Below are 8,749 nucleotides of genomic sequence, written 5' to 3'. Positions count from 1 at the left end.
TAAATAAAAAAAGTTGAGATTTTGTAAACCTCTGGCTGCATAATGTTTATGTACACAAAATTTCTTGCAGATTAAATCGTTCAGCAAAAATATCGTCGTATTTGAATTACGTTATGGTGTGTGGGGAACAATAGCTGGAAAGTAGACTAATTGTCTTTGTCTGACATATTACGATGTACCGAATCACATAAAAGGACATAAGCCGCTCTTTTCTGACTAAGTTACGTGAACGGCGCGGAAAACAAGACCAGAGACGTACTGACAATGTTATGTGCATCTTCTTTTGGCCAGACATTAGGCCACGGTTGCCCTCATTTTTGCCCATTTTAGCATTAAAATTGTACATTTTCGCGTTCTTCGCGCATATTTGTCCCGCTAAAGTAATTTTAGTAACCGATTAGCGGGACGATTTTGAAATTTTGCCCCTCCCGGCTCGGTGGACTCCATATGTCCCTGAATAGGAAATTGTTAACTGTTGTTCGTGTAACCATGGTAACGGTAAATTGGTTCATGGATAATTTTATCTGACGTAATAATTTCGATGAATTAGGCAAGCTGAGCCTGATAGATAGGAGTTCGATTCGATTCCGCGAAAATTAATAATAATAGTTTCGTAAGCCCATTGCTTCTACAAAAGACACTCAGTTGGAATTTGTAATTCTTTCCTAGTTAGGATCAGTTCATATTCCGACGTATTTCTTCCCATTGCCACAAACGGAGGGTTGTATCTTGTTTCCCTTGACGCTTGAAGCTGTGCGATGTCGCTACGACAAACAATATTTTAGGCGACGAAAAAAGGCCAAACCTAAAAACAAAACAACAACAAAAAACCCCGCAAAATCTGGGTCGGTCGGGTCCGTAGAACAGTGTTTTTTATCAGGAACATTTTGTCGAACTGTCTTTTAACGCTTTCGCTTATGGTTCCATCCGTCATCATCAGAAATTGGAAGCGTTTTGTATTTAATTCTTGTTAGGGGTGAAATCAAAACTCGACCGGCGGCCGCCGGTTCTGGGTGGTTCCGTCCGGTTGGAGACGATTTCTATTGTTCTAATCGCGTTTCAACCTTAACCGCCGGTAAACGGGTTTTGATTTCATCCCTTATATTGTTTTGATACTTTATGTACCATAATTTGTCCGTCCGGCGTTGACCAGTATAAGGTGTTGTTGTGACAGCATTTTCCAAAATAAAGTGATTGATTGGTTGACGGGTTGTTTGGCTGATTGGCTCATAATTTACTGTGTTTGAATCTGGTCAATATCGTAGAGTAAAATTACCCAAACTGAGTGATTTTATAATTCAATCGCTAGCGAATGAACGTGATAGGTCTATTCAGGGCAAGAAGAAACTGCAACCATGGCAACTGTCCATCCCATTGGTCATGGGATGCGTCACTAATTACTACTGAACCTGCAACAGCTAGATAACGCTAAATTCATATTGTTCAATATCACTACAGGTACAGATTACTATTTTATCACAATTAAAAATAGTAAATTAATTGATTTCATAAATAATAAGGATCGACCAAGCATTGATGGTCGATCGAAAGATCAAACTAATTAGTTTCTATTGCCTTAAACAGTCCCTAGTAAACTTTCGTGGTCACAATGCAACGATGTGTAGGTATAATCAGTGACATCGACTTGTGGAGTGATGAAGAAGAAGGAGTTCTTAGAAGCGGATTTGGAGAAAACTGAACGTTATCATGTTTTAGTCATGGGTGGCAATCCGGGGAGGGGGGAGGGGGACGTGCCTCCCACCTTTCGGCAAAATGACCAATTTTTTAACAGCCATATTTTGACAGTTCCGGCCGATTGTACCCCCACATTTCAAGCCGGATTGGCGTTAATGGTTGTACAGGGTGAGTCAAAAAAAGTGCAATAGAGCAAAGAATCCATATTTATGTAAGAACCAAGTTGAACTTTCCCATTATTGAAAGTTTCTATAAATGCCACACTCAATAGTCACCTTCTGTCAAAAAATGAAGTGACTCGCTTCTATCGTTTAATTTTTATGAGTCCTTTTGCTGTGATACCCAATTTCATTATTTGTCCACGAAGTACCATGCATTTTGAATGGGAGCACACAATGCACGATAAATGCACCAGCTCTGAAACTGACTTTAACTTAAATAAGGTTGATTTTGCGTTATTTTTATTTCTTTTTTCTGTTCAAACAAACTTTCTAACATTACTTTAAGTCCTTCATACCTCCCAGTTTTTTTAATCCCAATATGTCCAACTTACTGGATATTTTGAAATTCACTCCACTTCAATTTGCGCGCATTTCATTTCGACATTTGAAAAACCTGCCTACAAATGATAGAGAATAAACATCTTTAAAATAAAGGAAAATTAAAATAACAACAAATAATGTTTCTTCTCCTTAAACAAGACCAAGGGCAATAGAAATGTGGGTGCTCCATTTTATTTCAATGCCAATGAGGTTAAGAAAATGGCAGTGGTTCCAAATCTACCTTACACTGAGTGGGCTGACATTCAAATTTTAGATGTCTCTTGGACAAACATTAAAATAGGGTATCGCTATAAAATGTGTCATAAAAACAAAACGGTAAATGCTAATTCCTTCATTTTTTCACACAAGATCACTAATGGATATGTTAATTATAAAATGTTTTAAAACCTAAAAGGTTCAACTGGATTCTTAAATAAAAATGGATTCTTTTCTCTATTGCACTTTTTTTTTACTCACCCTGTAGTACATCACCAGATTCCTATTGCTGCCACCTCCATTGGTACTGTCGCCCAGCTACTTTGTGGCTACTCTAGAGTACCAGTGCAGCGCCAGTACAAGACCAATAAGAATTTAGTAGGGTAGTATTGCTAAATAACCCAGAGACAGAACCGAGACTGTGGGACTGTCTAAGGAAAGTAAGGATAAACATGATAAGGTATTTCTGACACAAGGTATATCTACATTTGGGATGATCAATGACACGGTAATTGAGATTGCGGAGAAAAGGATGAGGCTGGGAAGGATAAGGAGAGGAACACAGATGATAGACGATTTAGTAGAGGTGGAAGAGTGTTATTGGAATGAAATTAATATTTGCCCCTAAATTATCCTATGGTTTTCATTTGGGAGTCTTCTGAGGGTCACGGTGACAATATACTGCCTGGCAGACAACAGATTCGACTTCAGCATACACAATTTAACAAAATAAGGTGGTTGCCAACTTTTACGCAAACTAGCCGGTTGGAACACGATTTTTCCAAAATAGAACAGTCTACAAAGGTTGGACTTCTGTAGAAAGTCCTCATGAGTTAGATTCCATGCAGGACTGTAATATTATCCGGCCGTAGCAAATTTTACCATGTTACACAACCAGCAAATTGTGTTCTTTTCTTCAAAGTAATCGATACTGTTGCTGCCCTGATGGCGGCCAAGACCAAGATGCCATGGCGAGAATCACCACATCGATACTGCGATCAGTCCGTGTTAGTCCTGGCCCTGTCCTACAGACCCGTATACATTTTTCAAAGAGGAAAGTTTGAAAGTTGATTCGAGTAGGGTATGCATATGTCTTCCAAATTCTACTAGGTAGAAAATTCCAAACCTGGGCAAACTCTGTATATGGCCACTTTTCAAAATGGCCGCCAAAATGTACTTATGAACCAGGTAAAATGACAATAACTCTGAAACTACTTGACCTAGAGGGGTGATTGAGGTGTCTATCCCCGTATCTAGCCCGTAGCAACCATAATAATCATATTAGCCAGATGAAATGACAATAATTCGGAATCGACCTGACCTACACGGCCCTGATTTGGTAAAATGATCTAACTTGAAATTAAAATCGCTGTTTCGAGAAAAAGAGCTTTTAAGTTTGAACACGTGACGTTTTTCTTTTTGAATAAAATAAATTATTAAACAGATCTAATGTCTTAGAAAACATAAAAATCTCATTATTTGGTGGCATGGTGGTGATTTTAGGATGTCACCAATGGAAAGAGCGCCCTCACATTACCCATGATATGGATTTATCTCAAAATGTCCAAATTTCAAGTTAGATCGTTTTACCAAATCAGGGCCGTTATATAACAAGGGTCATTGAGGTGTCTATCCCTACTAAATCAAGGCTGGCTGAGTGAATGAAGGGGGTTTCATGGATGTCTGAGGTCTACGACACCAGAAATCCAAGATGGCCGCCCGTAGCAACCATAATTATCATATCCAGATGAAATGACAATAATTAATCTGCCTGACCTACAAGGAGACCACTGTGACAGGACTGGTGTTTACCGAAGCTATGAGCCACAAATCTGGATGTTTTTGCTTTAGCTAGCTTTTACAACCACTCCAAACAAAATGAATGTCACAGTTGACGAGTCGGATTGTGATATGCCGCTCTCAAGCGAATATGCAATCCAATTGTTATACAACACTTACCACAAGGTACTCTTCGTCGGTTTCTCTTCAAAATGACTCATCAAAATGACATGTCGAGATCATTCACCGAGGTCATTCACCAAACACAATTGAATGTAAAATAATGGATGGTGTGAACATTTTGATAAGATTGTCGTTTCAAAGTGATAATAACGAATAGGGATTCTATACAAAAAATGAATAGCACGAATTTAAAGTGTAGCAAAGTCGGTGGAGCACCTCTACCCAAGAAAGGTGAAGTACGCCCTCCCAAATAAGGCTGAGATTATTTTGCCGTTGCGACAGACGTAGCGAGTAATTATTTGCCTTAATTAGCCTATTACACAGCCACACGTTTCGAGAAGAACAAAGCCTTGAACACAGCTTTTTATTTGAACGGAAATCGCAGTTGAGAACCAAAACATATCTACGGAAACCCCGCTGGTAAAACCCGCTATATTCAGAATGCTCACAGCATTCTACAAAGATCTTTCGCACTGCCTGATTTGGTTCAAATTGGCTAATTGAATCACGTCGACATCATCACGTCAACACCTTATGCGCCAATCAATTTGCGTAAATTGCTGCGTTATTGCAGTATCTAGTTCACTCCCGTGTTAGGGTTAGGGCGGGGGTTAGGGTTATAGCGTTCTCCTCACGCTCTCTTTCCCCCTCCTCGCGAAACTAGGGGAAAGATATATCAATTGATAACCTCTTGTAATAATGACAAACTTGTACATATCTACGATTTAATGGTGACTTGAATTCAGGAATTGTGCCTGAAGAAAAAGACAACCGTCTTGTCAACACTTTGTCCAAAGCCAGTTTTACAACAAGCATTAGCATGATTAGATATATCCATTCAACTTTATAAACAACGTGTGAAATACAGGCCCAAGAGGAATTCGTTTATTTGAAATCTATTAATTAGATTAAAAAAGAAACTAAACGCGGCTACCAGCTCATATCCATAAAACCTATACAAAGTGTCCCAAAAACTATTTATATTTAAGTGGTGACCAGCACTAGCTCCGTGCCCAGTACTGTACCACTGATGACACTCCAACTCCCGTCACCGCTCTCCTAGCGCAAGCGCTCGTCAGAAGGGAACTGCGCCGGGTATTAGTGGTGACTTGAAGGCAGGATCTGTGCTTGAAGAAAAAGACATCCATCTTTTCCACACTTATTTGTCATAGCCAGTTATACTACAAGCCTTATTATGATTAGATATAGCCTTCAACTCTATAAACCTCGCGTGAAATACTACTATTAGCAGGCCCAAGAGGAATTTGTTTCTTCAAAGTGATAAAAGATATATTTTCCCATCCCATTTCATTTCATTCAACTGCAGGATACCTGTAACCATGGTAATCAACCAATCATTTAGTTATTTAATAATAAATTGTCTCAAGGTGACGAAGGGACTATACCGAACCACTCTATCGGTGCAAGATTGCTGTGACAGGACTAGTACCGAGGCTAGGAGCCACAAAGGGGGATGTTTTTGCTTTTATAGCCAGCTTTTAAAACCACTCCAAACAAAATGAATTACGAGTCGGATTGTGACATGCCGCTCTCAAGCGAATTTGCAATTCCATTATTATACAACACTTATCACAAGATACTCTTCGTCGGGTTTATACCTATTGTCGTCGCCTTTGGTATTTTAGGAAATCTGGCTTTGTTGTTTGTCGTCTATCGCATCAAAAGTATGCGTAACACTACAACCTTCTACTTATGTAACTTAGCTGTGAGTGATACCGCATTGCTTGTTGCTGGTGCAATACAGTATCTAACCACCTACTACAATACACCGCTTTATTTTGGTTTCTCGTTTCCTTCGGGGCAAGGTTGTCTTATGTCTGAAATCACTGTCCGTTTGTTCTATTCCGCATCGGTTTTCTTTGTATGGTTGGTAACATTTGAACGATATCTTGCCATCTGTCACCCTATGAGACATTTATTGATCAAAGGAAAACGCTGGACAATAAAGATGACTGTATCAGCATGGATTATTTCCTTAGCAATATCAAGTCTTGATTTCCCATACCACAATGTTGATCACGTATGCGTTAGTTGGCCCAATGAAAGTGAGTATGCATCCTTGCCATCAAAATTTACAATTTGTTCGTCGGGTTGGGATCGTGTTTCAAGAATCGTGTCACTTGTTGTATCCTTTCTTGATGTTATTCAATTTACTCTGGCGGTTTTGATGTGTACATACATGTTTATAAAAATTATTTACACGCTAAGTGCACGGCCTAACACTAATATATCAGAGACATCAACAGTAAGAAACCAAATAGCACGAATGTTGATACTGAATGGAACCGTTTTCTTCATATGTCTTCTTCCATTTCGGATCATCTCTATTAACAGTATCTTAATAATGTTGACGGACATGGGTATTCTTTCAAACTTACAAGTTCGGAGTAATATAGCTTGGTTAGGACGTGTAACGGCACTGCTGAACTCTGCTTTAAATCCAGTTTTGTATAATGTCAGTAATGCAAGATACAGAGCGGCGTTTGCTGCAGCTTTTGGTTGGATAAAGAAGAAGAACACAGGTTCAGGGACGACTGTCCAATGTACTCAAAATAACACTGCTGATTCGCCTGAAGATCGAAGAATTGAACAAGCAAATTCGAAGTATCTTGGTTCCGAAACATGTGATATTCAGATGAACATACTTGACGTTACATGTGGAAGTACTTAAATCAAATCAAAGCGCAGAAAATGGTGTTCCACATTGTTTCGATCAAACAGCTCCTTATAGCTGTCTACATTATATAGCATTCAAAAGACAAGTGCGGCTCCGTTGTAAAATGATCCCGACCCCAGCTCTCTGAAGTGATGTGTACAATAATTTTAAAGAGTGTTGTTGTTGTTTTGTAAGATCTCAGCACGTAAGATCAATTTCTTGAATGTATCTATTTGTTGTTCTGTAGATGGCTTAGGACGTGTAATCGCTTCTGTAACGCAAGTACATGTATATAAATTATTTAAACAGATAATCACACCAACATATTGTTTTTAACAATATTCCTAATGTATTCTTATTAATTCAGTTACCATTCACTCGGTCCGACATACGGGAACATTGTCCCCTTCGTCCCCTTTTCTATTCTATTCTATTCTATTCTATTCTATTCTATTCTATTCTATTCTATTCTATTCTATACAAGCATTTATAAGCGCTCTACAAAGAACACAGCGCTTTACAATGAGAAACATATAAAATACTACAGGAATAATACAAATCAAAGCACAAAATGAAAAAGTGAGCAACAAAAACTCAACATGGGAATAAAAATGTTTTCAATATACGCTTGAAGCAAGACACAGACTCCGCTTCACGGATCTCCATAGGCACGTTATTCCAAATGCGAGGAGCACCGACAGCAAAGGAAGAATCACCCGCCTTTTTGTGAGATCTCAGAGTGGACAGACGGGTGCAGTCGGCGTGAGAGCGGAGTCGGCGTCTAGCACCAAGGGGATCGTTACTTCTTTGTAAACAAATAAGCTCTTCCAAATAAGAAGGAGCTTCACCGTGGAGACATTTGTAAATATACAACAGGATCTTATACTGAATTCGCTCATTAACGGGGAGCCAATGTAATTCCTGCAACAAGCCGGCAGAGGGCTGGTCTCGGCCACAACTAAAAACTAACCGTGCGGCCTTGTTTTGGAGCCGCTGCAAACGCTTAAGGTCTACTGCACGTGTGCCCAGCAACAAAGAGTTTGCGTAATCAAGGCGCGAGAGGACCAACCCCTGACAGCATTGTGGCAAGCTTCACGGGTAATGAAGCGACGAATCCTCCAAAGATTCCTAATATGAAAATTGATAGATCTACAGAGGGAGCTGATTTGATCAGACATGTTGAATGGAGAATCAAGAAAAATGCCGAGGTTCTTAGCTGTTGCAGAGGGAGAAATGCAGACATCACCAAGTCTGAGCTCTAGATTGACAAGAGTTGGCAAAATGCGGTTGCTAGCAAAAACGATAAACTCGGTCTTGGCTTGATTGAGTTGGAGTGTATTAGCAACCATCCAATCATTGATTTTTGAGATACAAGAGCTCAAGCTAGTTAGGGCTCGCTGACAGTCACCCTGGATCTTTGGATCAAAATCAAGGTATAGCTGTATGTCGTCAGTATACACATGAAACATAATACCATGATCACGAATGATATCCCCAACAGGGGTAGTATACAAAGTAAAACCCAATGGCCCAATAATAGAACCCTGAGGAAGAGAATATTTCAACATGTGATCTCTGGAAACTTCATTTTTGATGGTAACCTTTGTGGTACGATCACATAAGTAAGATGCAAACCAACGGTTTACAGTACCCTCTA

The sequence above is a fragment of the Amphiura filiformis genome, chromosome 12, assembly GCF_039555335.1.
Source record: "Amphiura filiformis chromosome 12, Afil_fr2py, whole genome shotgun sequence".
NCBI classification, from domain to species: Eukaryota; Metazoa; Echinodermata; class Ophiuroidea; order Amphilepidida; family Amphiuridae; genus Amphiura; species Amphiura filiformis.
The sequence above is the reverse complement of the archived record's forward strand: the minus strand, read 5'-3'. Positions refer to the sequence as shown.